General features: G+C 41.0%; 1 pseudogene; it reads left to right on the top strand.

Moving 5' to 3' along the window:
* LOC101557441 (actin-3-like) overlaps positions 1-18,053 on the top strand; it is a 110,198-nt pseudogene that overhangs the window by 66,599 nt on the left and 25,546 nt on the right.

Genomic DNA, 18,053 nt, shown 5'->3' on the forward strand with positions numbered 1-18,053 from the left:
GAATAAAATCATAGGATTATTACCTACCTCCACCTGACTTATTTCAGGAAGCATTATACTCTACAGGGAATGATCATGACAGTGATGACTGGATGGTTGTAGTGGTTTTGAAAGTTTTTGCTTGACAATAGTCTTTCCCATCTGCACACATCAATTTGTGTGGCAGATTTCTTCTGATGCTCGTAAAGTAGGCAAGTGTCTTATAGTAAGCAAGGGTACCTCTCCTCAGATATCCATCCTTGATATCCAAGCTGCCTTGTTTCCAATAGCTTCACTCCCAGGCCAAACTGTGTTATCATATACTTAAATGCTACCAAGCTAGGGGCTGCTAGGAATCAGATATTATGGAATCTCTATGCAGAAACATTCTTGTAGATATTTTCATTTCACTACAGTTCAATAAAAATGTATTGTTTTATTGAAGTCCAATGGCAAATAGAATTCCAGAATCGAGTTATAATTCATACTTTGAAACATGTCCATTTTCTATTAAATTTGATTTGGAGATAAAACAGGAAGCACCACCAGATGGGACATATAATTGGGACATGCTAGTAACTTTAATCACAAATTGCAAGGCAGTATGTTTACAGTGGAAAAGATTAGTGGCCAGAACAGTGGTTCCTAATCACCAATACCATAATTAGTAGAATATGAAGAAAGGAGTTGAGAGCTCACTTTCAGATTATAGTGTATAGTGTGTACAATCTCTAGTCAATGGTACCAAGGCTAAGATCATAGAAACAGAGGGTAGACACAGTTGTCCAAATACAATCCACCAGGAATGCCTATGAAATAGTTTGTCACGTTCCCTTATCATGAAAGTTTGAATATCCCCTAGTTTTATGCATATTTGTAGTGGGATTGCTTGGAGCACATAGACTAGAGACTAGAGACCAGCGTGGGACAATGAACTTTGTATGACCTGCACTGGGGGCTTGGGAGAGTCCTGTGCAGAGGGCCTCTTGAAAGAGGGGCCTTGAAGGTAAAACCTACCAGCAAGATAAGCAGGACACATCCTGCACGTACATACTTCTCGTGCTCTAAGTAACCTTGGGAATAATCTGACTTGGTATTTTTAATGAGAACATCTTGAGACAAACACAAAATATGTCTAACCCATGAGAACATCTTTGGACTTGGCTACGTGCCTGGGCCAAGGTATGCAAATAATATAAAACTGCTTGCTTGAGAATAAACGGGGCCTTCAGCCTCGAGGCCTTCAGCCTCGATAGCTGCTGGTCAACACATCATCTCTGAGTCGGCTAGCCATCATGCCGGAGCTGGACTCCGGCACATATTAGTTTCCCTTTCAATCTGCCATTCTAGGTCATTTACCTAAAGAAAAATCCCTTTAGGTAACATTGATTTAATTGCTTATCTCAACTGAGTTATCACTAGAAAAACACTTTTAATAGTTAATAAAAGGAAGAAATTGAGTACTTCTAATATGGACTAGTTTAAGGAAGTAGATATATTTTGAGTTGTCTTACCAGCCATGTGTATAGTACAGACTTATAAGTGCTCACTAAGAGATCAGAGACAGGACTGAGTGATTAACTTAGGTTTCATCACCAAGGTTTCATCACCTGTGTGAAAGAAAAAGAAACAAAATAGAAGAAAAAGAAAGGAAAGAAAGGTGCTTATTTAAGGATGCCCTAAAAAAAAACATAGAAACATATGGAAAGCTTTACTCTGTTTTAAAATCACATTTATTAAAAATAATAGAGGGATATAACTTGTCTGAAAGGAAGTACAAGAGAGACAATCTCCAATGGTGATTCAAAGAAGGGTGTTGGATTTCATTGGCATCTTTGTGTCACCTAATAGGAGGAATCAGAGTCTTGATGATTCCTGTGTATCATAGGTCAAGAAAGCTGACGAGGAGCTGTCCCTGTCCAGCGTTACAGGAGAGTGTTATACACAGTTTCTAGGATGCCTTACCCTGAAGGTGAAAATACAAAGCTGAACCAATGCAAATTAAGACTATCTGCGAATACAAAACTTGTGATAGCTTAATCTATAAATTAACCACAGGAAAATCTCAACAATAACAACAAAATAAAATGTAACAGTATACTGAATAACTACTGGGAATGTGGACTCTCTCAAAATAGTTCACTGCATGTAATGGTTTGGAACACTGTTGATTCTGAGCTATGAAAATCTTGGACGAATGAACAGCAGGCAAGGGAAAACTAACATAAAAACCATAGAGTTTCATCAAGAAATAAATTAGTCCAAAATCAATAACCTTATAAATAGATATAATTACTATTATATCTGGTTTTTATTAGATGAGAAAACTGAGGCTCAGAGACATTAAATGGCTTGTTTAAGGTCACACAGACCCACTTAGACATCTGGACTCTCTATTTCTCATCCCCTGCACTGTACTATTCTCCATATTCACCCCACAAGTCTGAGAACTGCCAGGCTATATACACGATTTTCTGTTTTATTTTAGGAACACACCTAGACCTTATAAACCTAAGATTACACTTCTTATACTACTAATTAGCATTGAATTACTTGTTGGTTAGATTTGAAAGGCAAATGACTATAATAGGATGGCTAACCAGTCTAAAAAGACATTAAAAGCATATTATTCCCTCATTTAACTACTATATTTAAGTATTTTAGTTTAGTTAAATCAGGGAAGCAAAACAAAAAACATGAAGAGGTTAGCTGGCATGCTTGGAGGGAATGGTCATAAATCTTAATGTAGGGGCATACCTGACTTTGCTCTGGATTTACACTAAGGGAGCACTCCTGGCAAGCTGGGGGACTATATGAGAAGGAAATCAAACCTGGGTCAGCTGTGTGCAAAGCAAGTGCCCTATCCACTGTACTATATCCTTGGACATATCTTTTTAAAAATCATATTCATCTACATTTTCTCCAGAGGTATTCTAATAGATATTAATAAAGGAAAAGAAGGAAAAACAAAGAGAGAAATATGAAACCTTAAGAAATATTAAAATAGTGCTGAAAATCACATGAAAGCTACCTTCAGAGAGAAAGGTAGCTTTCCCCTGTTTTAATTATTCTATGTGGGGGGGGGGTGGGAAAGTCTAAGCATTCCAACTTGAAAATGGAATTTACATCTTATTAAAGAAGGGTCTGACTTGATCATTAAGAATGTTAGAGGTGTTTTGTACTGGTGTGTGTGTATATGTGTGTGTGTGAGTGAGTATTCTGGTTTTTGATGGTTTAACCAATTTTGAGTCAGTATCATGTGAACTACCCACCAACATTGTAAAGTGCGTGAGACTGCCCTTCAGACACAATGTGTTGTGCAGAAACCTCGACAACCTACTGGTTTGGCATCATTGACATTTTTATAGCCTCTGAGTAATAATCCTTAATTTCTTCCAGCAACAGCCCCTCATAACCTCCATTGTAGATTCTGTGTCTGTGCGTGCACTGGATTATTTCTAACAACCTTCACAGTAAGAGGAATTAGGCAGTAAGAATCTCCTCCGCCCCCCCTTTTTTTTTTTTGCTTTTTTGGGTCACATCCGGGGATGCAGAGGTGTTACTCCTGGCTCATGCACTCAGGAATTACTTCTGCATGCTCAGGGGACCATATGGGATGCTGGTAATTGAACCCAGGTCGGCCACATGCAAGGCAAACACCCTACCTGCTATGCTATCACTCCAGCCCTAAGAATCCTTTTTTAAACAGTCATATTTCACTTATCATAATGTCCTCCAGTTTTAGCCATATTGTCACAAATGGCAGGATTTCTCTCTTCTTTTTAATGCTAAATAATAGTCCAATGTATGCACATGCTGTATAAATTTTTAGCTGGCACTAGATTATGAATATGGTGACTATAAAGTACAGAGTAGGTTTGCAATAGATTATGACCATTTAGTTTAATCTAATTACAGGTAGTGATGCTCACATAACAAAATAACCTAAAATACATTTCTAAGAATACGTCCTCTTGCTGTAAATTTTGTTTGGGGGGTGCTTGGGAGCCAGGCCTGACAAGTCAGGGCTTGGACCTGGCAATGCAATGCAGTGGTTCTGGGGACCACCAGAGCCATACCTGGGAAAGTTCAGGTGGGCATGTGGTGCTTGGGGCCAAACTTAGAGATTTGTGAATGCAAGGCAGGTGTTCGAGTCCCTTGAGCTATCCCCCAGGCTACCCCTTCACTTTTTCTAAATTGATTCATTGCTTGAAAGCAGTATGATACTCGTATAAAGACAGACACATAGAACAGGGGAACAGAACAAAGCCCAGAATCAAACCTACACATATAAGGTCAACTATCTTTTTTTTTTTTTTTTGCTTTTCGGGTCACACCCAGTGATGCACAGGGGTCATTCCTGGCTCATGCACTCAGAATTACTCCTGGCGGTGCTGGGGGACCATATGGGATGCTGGGAATTGAATCCGGGTCGGCCGCGTGCAAGGCAAACGCCCTCCCTGCTGTGCTATCACTCCAGCCCCAGGTCAACTATCTTTTAAGGGGCAATTTTTGGCCAAGACCCCCAGACAGGAATAATCCCTCCAACACCTGTATGTGTGATCCCCCCCTTTCCACTTATCCCATGGGAGAAATATCTTACTCATAGGGAGAGGCAGAGTGAATTTCTATTTCTTTCTGCCTTCTAGTGAGAGGCAAAGAGGCATTCAGGCCCATCAAGGAGGACCTTTAATAGGATGTTGCAGTAAATTTGAGCCCTTGCTTGCAGAATCCAAAGCAACCAAAGAGATAGTGCAGTGGTAGGGTGCTTACCTGGTTTAATCCCTGGCATTCCATATGGCTCCTTGAGCATTGCCAAGAGCCAGGAGTAAGCCCTGAGCATTGTTGGGTGTGGTCCAAAAATACACACACACACACACACACACACACACACACACACACACACACACGAGAAACCCAAATCATCCTGAACTCATTATTCAAAATTAGGTAAGATTAAAAAAGTATATTAAAAAAAGGAATGTCATATGACCAAAGTAGGAGTATGATTTTAAAAATCCCAATTTTTTGTACCTAGAGATAATCAGTATTATCACGTTGGATAATATACTTCTATATGCTTTATAAAATGAGGGTTATGCAACATATGTTGTACTATAAATTTGGTTTTTAAAACTTTGGGTTTCTTTTTATTCTCAAGCATTTGTCACTTGAGACAGGTGACACAGAAGGAATGAAATGTGCAGCCAATCAGCAATTCACCGACAGTCACCACAGTGAATCCCTGAAGAAAAAAAGGACAGAATCTTCATAACCAGTGAAAAACACAGATTTTCTAATTATCTTTGGGAGGACAGAAGTTTAGGATTATTTGTCTGAATAAATGAAATGTCCTTAATTCTGGTTTAAAGTGCCTTAGAGATAAATACAGTCTTTCCATCTACTAGGGGTGCTGGTTAAAGTGAAATTCTAATTTGCTAATGGTCCTCTAAAGACCTTTAAGCACTCATGGAAACTGCCTAATTTACGCCTGAGTCTACTACTTCCCAAATGAATTTCTGTTGGAGTCTGGGTGGAAAGAGAATCAGGGTGGATCACTCCAGGGGCAATAGAGCATCTGCCCAGTGCCTCAGGGGGCAAGATATTGAAAACCACGTCTGGCTGGGAGACATGTGGGCCCCCAGACTCCCTCTGCTACCCACCAGCTGTATTAGAAAAACCAGCCAAACTAACAGTGGCTCCCAACCAAGAAAAACATAGCGGTAGCACACAGGGCATGCTTCTGAACAAATGCAAAGACAGTATCATCATGGCAGAATGCACCCAGCTTCTCAGAGAACATTTTGGACTGAGGTTGGGGGCTGGGGGCAGACAGAGGATTGTTTTTGTTTTTCCTGTGCTGTGGGACTCAGGAACCTGGAGTATTATTCCATGGAAGATGTTGAGAACCACAGAGCTAGAGAGTCTGTAAGGCATCTTGTGCACTATGGTTCCAGGATTCTTAATATATCGCTGAATGTTTATGTGGAAGGAGACAAAGCTGGCTCCAAGCCAGAATGAATTCTAGTTATCAAGCCAAAGCCTGCCCTTCAAAATAATGAGCTTTTGAAGAGGCTGAAACTGTTTTTATTCTTGCAGCAAGCAGCCTGCTGATAATAAAAGAAAAGCAGACTCCACGTTAGGAGTGTTCCATTGACTCCCAAATCTAATATCCACAGCGAATGAATCTGCCATAGACAATTACAGTTGCAAAAATTAGAAATGATTATCATAATTTTCTCCTTCAAGTTTAACCATATGTGACAAGGAGTTTCTTCAAGGTTACCCACTGTATTTTAAAGATCAACCACTTTCTTTACCTATGTTTAATACCCAAAGCTTTAAAAAAATTAAGTATGATAAACTGATCATTTTCTATATTTCACTGAGAAAAAGAGAGAAGGACTATTCCAATGAGCAAAAACAGACCATGGAAGACTTTCTTCTTTCAGGTAGTCTTGGATCTCCTAAAGAGATATTTGGTCTAGTACACCTGACCAGGGGGTGAGCAAACCTATCTTGTGGCGTTCCATAAACAAGTAACAGATATCAGAAAGAAAAAGGAAACGGTAGCTTCCATAGAAATAACAAAACAACAAACATTTCACAGGCCTTTCGGACTTCCCATGATACAGGAGAGACTACAGTAGGGAGTTGTTTTGCAGGACAAAATGAAAATCAGAAAATGTTCTAAAGATATTTTCTTAATTTTCTGAAGAAGCTAGGATCGGGGCCAGAAAGAAAGTTGAGGCACTTGTCTTGCACAAGACCAGGCCAGGTACCTTTTATGGTCCCCTGAGCACTGCCAGATGGAGTCCTGAACACAGAGCTGGTAGTAAACCCTGAGCACAGCTGGAGAAAGAGAGACAACAGAAACTAAATAATACTTATGAAAACTTGCAGTGTTAGAAATAATTAGAAATGCCAAAGGAGAAAAACTCAATATTTCAAAGGGCACATAAATTGACAAAATACATATATAATGGATACATAACATAATAAAATGTGTGTGTGTAAAATCATAAAATATCAACAACTACTTTACTTCAATCACCTAGGCTGAGTAATATCTTTTGGGGATAGATATATCCACCAGTGTTTATGGGCTATTCCTGGCTCTGTCATCAGGAGTGACTCCCGGCTGTGTTTGGGGGACCGAATATGGTATTAGGGACTGAACCAGGATCATTTGCTTGCAAGGCAATCACTTTATACCCCAACCTCTACGCTAGCTCTCCAGCCCATGAGTGATATGTCTTATCTAGCGCTAATGATATGAACTTGATGGGGAAGGATAAGATTTCTAGAGAAAGGTATTAACCTATTTAGTCATGTTTTAATAATTGAGAACTTTTGCATTTTGTACTGGGTGGGAAACCAGGAAGACTGCTGAGCACCCTTTGTTCTGCAAGCTCTAGAGAAGAGTTGCATAGCAAATAGTCTGGGAATCATCGAAAGTGCTGACCTTTGGAGCAAAGGGAAGGTTTATTCATAGCCTTGGCAGATAGGGATAGGGTCAGCGTCCGGAGGCACATTTAACACCTAACAAAGTTTACCCCTCCCCAGCAACAAGCAGACAGGTTTACAATTATAAAATTTGTTGAGGTCCATGAAAGAAAATAAAAGGAAAATAAATTAATTTGGTTTTGAAAAAAATTGTTGAGGACCAGAGAGATAGTACTGGGATTAAGGTGCTTGCATGGCATATGGCTGACCCTAGTTCAACCCATGGCACTGCATAAGCTTCCATGAGCACCCAGACATCTCCCTCCTCCTCCAAATATTGTGATTTTTGTGGCTGGGGTTGTGGTTCAGTAATGGAGCACTTGCCTTGCATGTGTGAGGCTTTGGACTTAAATCCCTTGGGGGACCTAGTCCCCCAAGTGCTGCCAGAAGCAACCTTTGAGCACTAAATCATGAATAATCCCTAAGGACTGCTTGATGTGGTCCCCAAATCATAACCCTATCCTGAAAGATTGTGGTTCAAAGTTCCTTTGCTATATCACAACACAGTATGGTTGGATTACAATTGAAACCTGGCCTTCTTTTTGTGGTCATGTGGGATTTGCAGTCCAGGGAACCAGCATAAAAATGCTGACACTCTGCTTATTGCTAACGCTGCCCTTCATCTCAGATCCAGGTGTCTCCTATGGTCTGCAAGTAGCCATGTAATTGCAACAGATAAACTTGTGAGTCTGGACAAGTAGTAGCTCACAAACTAAACAAAGGTAAAATTAGTAGATTAGAAGTAAAGTAGAAATAGAGTAGAAATAACAGTCTTATTTGACAATCCTTTTGTTGGTAATTACCTTGGAAACAACACTTATCTTAAGCTTGGTCTCTTCTCTGAGTTTTTCTAAGTTCATTTTCATTAAAGATACAACCTTTGCACCTTGACTGGACTTTGTTCCCAAATCTTCTCTGGCACACATTGACAGAGAGTGACAGGACTAGTTTCACAAGTTCTACGTCTACACTCATATAGTTTTATGTTGTTTCGGCTTCATTTTAAACAGCTGAAATTAGCTGAATAGTCTGTGTTGTTGTCATATTCTGGTACCCAAAGGGAGGGCTTCTGGTGTTGGCATTATTGGCATTGCCTGGACTTGTGAGACTTAGAGTTTCTAGGGCTCCAATCCAGGATTTCTGGGCCCAAAATGCCAGAGAAGCACAGGCAACTGGTTTATTAATTGAGTCAGGTGATTCTGATGCCTCAGAATGAGCCACTACATTGGTTAAATCACATTGGGTGATTAAATTTGAGGGTTGCTACATCTATTTAGCACTGCCATCCTGTTGTTCATCAATTTGCTTGAGCAGACACCTGTAAGGTCTCCATTGTGAGGCTTCTTGTTACTGGTTTTGGCATATGGAATACACCATGGGTAGCTTGCCAGGCTCTGCCGTGCAGGCAGGATATTCTCAGTAGCTTGCTGGTCTCTTCGAGAGGGACAGAGAAATCGAACCCGAGTTGGCCGCATGCAAGACAAACACCCTGCCTGGTGTGTTATTGCTCCAGCCCCATTTCTGGGATAGCACAGCGGGTAGGGCATTTGTCTTGCATGCGGCCAACTCAGGTTTTATTCCTCCATCCCTCTCAGAGAGCCCGGCAAGCTACAGAGAGAGTGTCCCGCCCATATGGCAGAGCCTGGCAAGCTACCCATGGTGTATTCCATATGCCAAAAATAGTAACAAGTCTTGAAAAAGTTACATCTATTTAAGAATATTAAATATAAATTTAATAAGTTGTCCATTGACTAGAGCTTGAAATATTTTGCTGTTTAACATCAGTATTAATTTTTATTATCATTTAAGGAAGCTAGATGAAGACTTCCTGGTACCTCTCTGTATTAACTTTACAACATTCTCTGAGTCTACAATTATGTCAAAATACTACTTTTTGTTATTGTTTGTTTTGTGGTATTGGGGCTCAAACCCAGGACTTCACATGCACAAGGCATTATTGTTGAGGCACATCACCAGCCTAACAATATATCTTTACACTTGAAAATTGTGTTATTTTGCAACAACAAAAAAATTCACTCATATGGAAGAGTAAGCTGTTCTCACTGCACACTGATGAAAAATAATGCTTTCTAAGCAACCTGTATTATATTAAAAGTTCTCTTACCTCTTTCTTTATATCAGTGAAATGAAAAGAACAGCTTAGTTCCAAAGTCACAATGTTTAGGTGATAACTGTACGACAGGCCACAAACAGATTAACATGTGACAAATTTGAAGCAGCACACAGAATACGTAATTTTTTGGAGGTTGGGTGTTGGGCCACACCTGGAGCTATTCCTGATTCTGTGCTCAGAAGTGATCCCCAGCAGTACTCTGGTGGCCATACGTAGTTCATGCAAGGGAAGCACCTTACTTCCTGTACAATTTATTTCTCTGGCCCCTGGATATGTGGTTATATTAACAAAAAGGTTTGCAATGTGTGGATATCCAAGTTAAATATCTAAAAAGCATGGGGGCGAGCATTTTAGATGTTTGCTGAGTGCTTATGCTGCAAAGAATAAAAAGGCCATGTATTCACTACTGGATGGTCTTAGTATTAAAACAGGTTCTGAGAAGTAGATGCCAAGACTGAGTTAGTCATACAGTAGACATGCAAGAAACTTATTAGGGGAAATTCTTGTAAAGGGAAATGAGGCGGAAGTAGGTGAAGGCAGGGATAGGCACTAACCACAGATGGTGGGGAGAAGAAGAAGGGAGTAGCCTTAGACAGTAGCACCAATTTAAATAATTTTGGCTATTCTGGGGTAGGGGAGAGTCCTTAAAGGAATATTGCCTCATTGATGGTGAGCCTTGTCCAACAGCAAATAGGCCTGCATTAACAAGCCCTCTGGGATTAATCACGGACTAGGAGCAGGACTGGTGTAAATGTGACCTCAGAGGGCTGGAGTGAAGTACAATGGGTGGCGTATTTGCCTTGCATATGTCTGACCTTGTTTTAATCCCCATATGCCAGATTCTAAGCGCAGATCCAGGAGTAAGCCCTGAGCATTACCAGGTGTGACCCCCCCAAAAAAACCAAAAGAAATAGAAAAGAAATGTTACCTTCACTCAGACACTGAGGTGGATCTAAAGGGTTGGGCTGTCCAACAACTAAGTGCCCACAGCAAGTGATAGGAGCAGGGCATCTTTGTGTTCACTGGCATCTCAACCAAATGATTTCAAAAGTTTAGAAATTATCCTTAAAGGAAAAGGATATCTTCTTCCTGTTCAAACCACATCATCATCAGAACACAGTGATGAGATCTTCTAAATCATCTTTGTCATACTGGAAAATCTCTGAAATAAATCAGTAAATAGTGACTATGATATGTCTGAAAAAAATGATGCTAAGATTTATGGAGCTTTGGTTTGTAACCATAATATTCTAAGTACTGTGTGGAAAAATTAGTAAATCATCTTATACAACACACTGTATGTTAGCACACAACCTAATTGTTTTACAACCTTGTTCCTGGGCTGGGCTATATGTTTCAGAACTCTAAGCTGCATCTCTTGTCTGGTTGTGCCCATAGGAGCTCATCTAACCCTTGGAATACTTAGAGTTGGGTCCATATATTTGTGCAGCACTCATTAATATCTTTTTAAAAAAATATATAGATGTTGATTTACAGGCCATGATCTAGAGACTCATAAGTAAATCTTAAAAGAGATCAATAAGTTGCAGGAATTCTTTCAGACCCTGTGCAAGGCTGAGAGATTCTGGGCACCCCAGAGTTGGGCGAGTGAGCCCAGTGCCTGTCCAAATAGAACCTGGACAGTCAGAAACCTCCACACTCAACAATTACTGCCATGCTTCCAGTTGGACTCCACTGCTTGGGACAAGCCTCATCCCGAAATCAATCTGTGAAACACTCAGGTATATAGGTTTTGTGACTGAAACCTCCAGGCTTTCATGAAGTTAGGGGTGGGCTACATGCCCCCATCTTCCTGTGCTTCTGGAACCCTGGCAGTCATACACAAGCCCCCAAGCTGCCACCCAGTTAAAAATTTAAATTCAGCTGTATCATCTTGCCCTGTTACAAATCTTGGATTTCCTGGAGTGACATCTCAAACTACACAACACTGATGAACTAGGAGTAGCACACCAGATTGGATGGCATGTAATGTAGAAGGCAACCACTCTCAATTAACAAAATATGACCACAGAGGCTTAAACTGTAATCTCTTATATAAGAGCTTAAGGGCTCCATGGTGAGATACAGCAATCTGCACTAACTTTCTTCTAAGGAAACAGTTTTTGATCATTATTTTAGCAAATTATTTGCAATAATCAATATAAAATAAATTATGGAGACCTGCGACAGGGGCAGGCTCTAGGGGTTGTTGGGAAGATTGTAAATAATGGTGATGGGAAAGTGCAATAGCGTCAGAATATTGAATGTCTGTAATAAACCATCATGAACAACTTTATTTGTATCACACGTGGTGGTGTGCAGGGCTTACTCCAGGATTTGTGCTCAAGGATCACACTGAGCAGTGCTCAGGGGACAATATGGGTTTCCAGTAATTAAACCCAGGTCAGCCAAATGCAAGGCAAGCACCCTACCTGCTGTACTATTGCTCCAACCCCTTGTTGTTATGTTTTAGAGAAGTTTTGAATTTGCATAAAATCCAAATTAGATGAAGTCCAGAGTTTATAAGCTCTCATGACGCCCTGGCAACCACTGATTCTTTTTTTTTTTGGTTTTTGGGTCACACCCAGCGATGCACAGGGGTTACTCCTGGCTTATGCACTCAGGAATTACTCCTGGCGGTGCTCAGGGGACCATATGGGATGCTGGGATTCGAACCTGGGTCTGCCGCGTGCAAGGCAAACGCCCTACCCGCTGTGCTATCACTCCAGCCCCAGCCACTGATTATTTTTGACTGACTTCATGGTCTTGCTTTTTTCAGTGTCATGTAGTTTGCTTATACCTTATGCAGTCTTAGCCAGATTCTTCCCCTAATCTGCACTGAAGGGTATATTGTATCTTTTCAGGACTTGGAAGTTCTTTTCCTTTTTACTTTTGGTAAATCACAAACAGTTAATTCTTTTTATTGGGTTCATCTCCAGATAAAATGCTGGGCCTAATAGTTCAGTGCTCAGATCTGGTGGTACTTAGAGACCACTAGATCTACAACTGGTGAAGGCCTAAAATGCTGACATTCAACTCCCAACCACATACATGCTAGACATGAGCTCTACCTCTCGAGCTGTATTTAAGTTTTTCCAATTACAAATAAGTTTGCAATAAACATTCATAGGGCAGCACTTAAAAAAAAAACAACTCATTTTGGACTGAACAGCTAGTATAGAGGGTTAGTTGCTTGACTTGCTGATAATTGATTTTTCTATGATCCCAGCACTGCATGCAGTTCCCTGAAAACAGGGCCAGGAATGATTGCTGAGCACAGAACCAGGAGTAAGACCTGAGCACAGCTGGGTGTGGCCCTGAAAATGGGGGAGAGGAGGGGAGGGAATCCAAAATAACAAAAGCATACCACAAACAGACAAAACCACCTCATTTGGGTCCATACCATTAAGTTTGAGTGTCTGACTCATCAGATAAATACCAAGGATCATTCTCTAAGAGGATGTTTAGTTTTATAAACAACTGATAAATTGCCTTCCAAAGTGTCTGCAGCACATTAATGAGTTTGGTTTTGTTTATAGGAGTGCTATAGTATGGCCCATTTATTTACTTGTCTATTTAATTTATTTTTATGTATTTATTCACTTCTTTCCTATTGAGGAACATTGGCTTAAGACTATTTTAGGAATATAATTTCACACACACACATCACCGACCCCCGAACTACTTACCTATCATACTTTTGTAAAATCTCACTAATTTCCCTGTTCAGGACTCAAATGAGATTTTTTTTTCTCTCTTCACAAAGTAGAAAGAGATGATTAGAAGAGAGGACGTAGAGATTTTCTTAACTTCACTAAAAATAAGTCTCCACCTCCACCCCACTCCAAAACCTTTCTAGTACAAAGCAAAACTTTAATCCTAAAAAGGGATTTCTTAAAAGAACTTAGTGTTTATGGCTGTTTATGCCTCAGCCTGGGCTATTAATTAACACCCTTTTCAGCAGTAAACTTTTGAGACTCAAACTTGAGTCAAAGCTTATGTTCCTAAAGTGTGGTGGACAGTCTTGTGAGTAGTTCCTAAATATATGTTCACTGAAAATAACAACAGAAGGTAATGCTGATGGAAAGAAAGGTATTAATTTTCTCCTAGCTTTTCAGCCCATGAGGATAGATTTTTTTTTTTAATCCTCTTCTATCCTCTTAAAAAAGTCTCTACAAAGAGAAACAGATGGGGGGACCACACCTACCACACCTGTTTTACAGGTTACTCTTAGATAAAGCTTCAGACACAAAAGATGCACTGGGATTTACTAAAAATACTGCATAATTATAATTTGTATGTTCCTCTGTGGTATCAAAGAAGTGAAGTTCCTTTCTTTTATTTTTTTTATTATTTTTTTTCTTTTTTGGGTCACACCTGGCGATGCACAGGGGTTACTCCTGGCTCATGCACTCAGGAATCACTCCTGGTGGTGCTCAGAGGACCATATGGGATGCTGGGAATCGAACCCGGGTTTATTGCATGCAAGGCAAACGCCCTACCTGCTGTGCTATCGCTCCAGACCCCTTTTATTTTTATTTTTTAAGGACAATGGTCCTTAATAAAACGAGACTTGTTAAATAACAAGAGATCAACTACATTTTGTAAAAGTAAAGTATGTTCTCTATAATTATTTTAAGAAATGCAAAAAATTATGAGTATGATAAAAATTTTCCAATTTTTGAACCTTAGAGAAAATCAGTATTAACATTTTGGATAATATAATTCTATATGCCTTATAAAATTAGTGTAATACAGCATATGTTGTACTATAAATCTGGCTTTTAAAACTTCCTTATGTTCTAGTATCTTTTTTCTGAAATATGAGTGAAGTATTTAATTTTCCAACTGTTCATTGTTAATACATAAAAATTCAATGCCTTGGTATATTTAATTTTAGAAGTCTCTGCCACCAATGTCCCCACTTTTCTTCCCGCTCTGTTCTAGATCTCTTTTATTGTTTAATATGTCACCCTAATGCTTGCCATTAGTTTGATGTATCACTGTATCACTGTCATCCCATTGCTCATCAATTTGCTCGAGCGGGCACCAGTAACATCTCCATTGTGAGATTTGTTGTTACTGTTTTTGGTATATTGGATACACCACAGGTAGCTTGCCAGGCTCTGCCGTTTGGGTGAGATACTCTCAGTAGCTTGTGGGGCTCTCCAAGAGGGGTGGAGAAATCGAACCCAGGCTGGCCGAGTGCAAGGTGAATGCCCTACCCACTGTGCTATTGCTCCAGCCCCTCAATGGAACTATTTTACTCAATACAAAACCAACAAAATTGTCATCTCAGTCTATAAGGAAAAACCAAGCTAGGGACACTTCACAGAATACCTGCTGGACACCGAGAATCTAAGAAATTACAACACACCAGGAAGCTAAAGGGCAACAGACTGTAACACGGCATCTGGAAAGGTTCCTGGAACTAATCAGGGCCTCAGTCACAAATAGCAAATCCAAAAAAGGGTGGCATTCGGCCTACAGAAATATGTCAGCATTACATTGTTCTTTAGGGGTGACATACACACCACAGCAATGTCGATGTCAGTGGGGACAGTGGAGAAGGATATATGAAATTTAAAATGTTGCACTGCCACGGCAACTTCTACGCAAGTCAGTTTGATGACTATGCCATATTCTTCTTTATGGTTAAACCATAATTAATTTTGCAAATCCCACTGATACACAATTTGATTATTCTAATTTGTTGATTTGACATGCGAAGGTCACATACCTATAAGTTATGCTTTTTGTTTTTTGAGAGGAGGATCATACCCAGCGGTGCTCAGGGCTTATTCTAGCTCTCCACACATGGATCACTTATGGCGTTATTGTTGGATCCCAAATGGGGGGGAGAAGGACAGAATCCATCAGATATATGCAAGGCTAGAACCTTACCCACTGTCTGTCTGGCCCCGATTCTTGAGGACCTGATCTAAAAAATAGTTTGTTGGGCCAGAGCAATAATATAGTGGAAGGTGTTTGTCTGGCACACAGCTGATCTGGCTTTGATCCCTAGCACTCGTTATGGTCCCCCAAACACACCAGGAGTGTTCCCTGAGCAAATTCAGGAGTAGCTTTGAGCACTGCTGGGTGTGACCCTTAAGGTTTTTTATATATACTTTTTTTAAGGTTTTTTTTTTTTTTTTTTTTTTTGCTTTTTTGGGTCACACCCAGCGATGCACAGGGGTCACTCCTGGCTCGTGCACTCAGGAATTACTCCTGGCGGTGCTCAGGGGACCATATGGGATGCTGGGATTCGAACCCGGGTCGGCCGCGTGCAAGGCAAACGCCCTACCCGCTGTGCTATCACTCCAGCCCCCAAGGTTTTTTATATATACTAAGGTTATATATATATTTTGCTTTTGGGTCACACCCAGCGATGTTCAGGGGTTACTCCTGGCTCTGCACTCAATTTTTCCTGACAGTACTTGAGCGACCATATAGGATTCTGGGGATCAAAACTGAGTCAGCCTTGTACAAGGGAAATACTTTACCCACTGTACTATCACATCAACTTTGGTTGTTATTTTTTTTAATTGTCCTCCAAAAGGTTTGTACCAATATAACTCTTGCCAACATTACAAAAGAATCCTTATTTTCTACCACTCACAATCTACAATCATAAACATAGTTTCAACATAATAAGTTAAAAAAATTATTAAGAAGTGAAAAATTGTATCTCAAGATTGAATCTTACAGTTTATTAAATCTGTAGCTAAAAATATTTTATTTGGGGGTGTGGTGCCGCCAGCAGGTCAACTTATACCTGTGGGGTGAGGACATCAGCAGGCTGATGGTGCCTTTAGACATCCAGGTAGCCCAAAATTGCTACTATGCCTTTGAACAAACACCAACAACTTGGGGCCAAGTTACCAAGAAATTAAATGGTCAAAAGTTAGGTATGTGGGAGATACACCCACAAACCACCTCCTGCTCAGCTATATAAGCTTATTTATTGGCCTTATTTCAGAGACCCATAAATCTCAAAAGAGATCAAAAGACACAGCTAGGGACTGTAGTGAAGAGGTAGTTGGGAACCTGTGACTGAGAGCTACAGGCCCACTTGAATCGGGACTGGGCCTCCTCCCCGAAAGTCCCCAGTTTTCCAGTAGCTTGGCAGTCACACCCACAAATTGCCCCCAGCGCCACGTAATCTCATCAACAGCAAAGACCCAGAGACTATAAAACTCCCAAAAGAGAGCGCCACAGAATGTCCTGACCCGGCGACAGGCTGTCTTCACCAGGGTGCCCCAGAGGGTGAGAGCCCTCGCCGACCCAAGGGACCCAGCTCCAGCGGCCAAAACCTTCACAAACCACCCACTGCCACGCTCAAGGCCACTGCCCATGCGCTCCAGCTGAGTCTCATGCATGAGTGAAGTTCTACGGAACCCAGGTAATGCGGGGCTTTGTGACCTTGGACTCTGGGCTCAATGGGACCAGGAGCAGAGATCCTCTGCCTGCTTTCTCCAGTGTCCAGCAACCCAGGGGTCACGCCCATAAGCCAGCACCAGATAATCTCGTCTTTGGCCACCATCCAGATCACATGGCTGCTTCTCCCAAAAGTGAGACCCCCATAACCATGCCACTGGACTCCACGCCAGGCTGTTTCACATGGGATGCCCCAGAGTGGTCCGTGTGAAAGCCCTCCCCGCCCCAAGGGACCCAGCTCTGGCAGCCAAAAACCTCCACAATTCAACCGCTGCCATGCTCAAGGCCTCTCCCCATGAGCTAATGTCGAGCCTCACATATGAGTGAACATATTCCTGGACACATCATAAAACTCTCCCTACCCATTCTTCATAACTACCACACCACATTTGATGGGGTTCAGATAGTAGGCAACAAATAATAGAGGGATATATATATATGCATATATACATATTTTCAGACATATATACCAAAGCTCACATCACCCAAACTTTATTATTATTTTTTAATTTTTAAATTTATTTACTTTTAATTAGAGAATCACCGTGAGGGTACAGTTACAGATTTATACACTTTTGTGCTTATACTTCCCTCATACAAAGTTCGGGAACCCATCCCTTCACCAGTGCCCATTCTCCACCACCCGTAAACCCAGCGTCCCTCCCACCCTCCCCAATCCCATCTCCCCCCACCCCACCCTGCCACTGTGGCAAGGCATTCCCTTCTGTTCTCTCTCTCTAATTAGCTGTTGTGGTTTGCAATAAAGGTGTTGAGTGGCCGCTGTGCTCAGTCTCTAGCCCTCATTCAGCCCGCAACTCCCTTCCCCCACATGGCCTTCGACTACAATATAGTTGGTGATCGCTTCTCTGAGTTGCCCTTTCCCCGGAACGTGAGGCCAGCCTCGAAGCCATGGAGTCAACCTCCTGGTACTTATTTCTACAGTTCTTGGGTGTTAGTCTCCCACTCTGTTATTCTATATACCATAGATGAGTGCAAT

Source organism: Sorex araneus, chromosome 6, assembly GCF_027595985.1.
Source record: "Sorex araneus isolate mSorAra2 chromosome 6, mSorAra2.pri, whole genome shotgun sequence".
Lineage (NCBI taxonomy): Eukaryota > Metazoa > Chordata > Mammalia > Eulipotyphla > Soricidae > Sorex > Sorex araneus.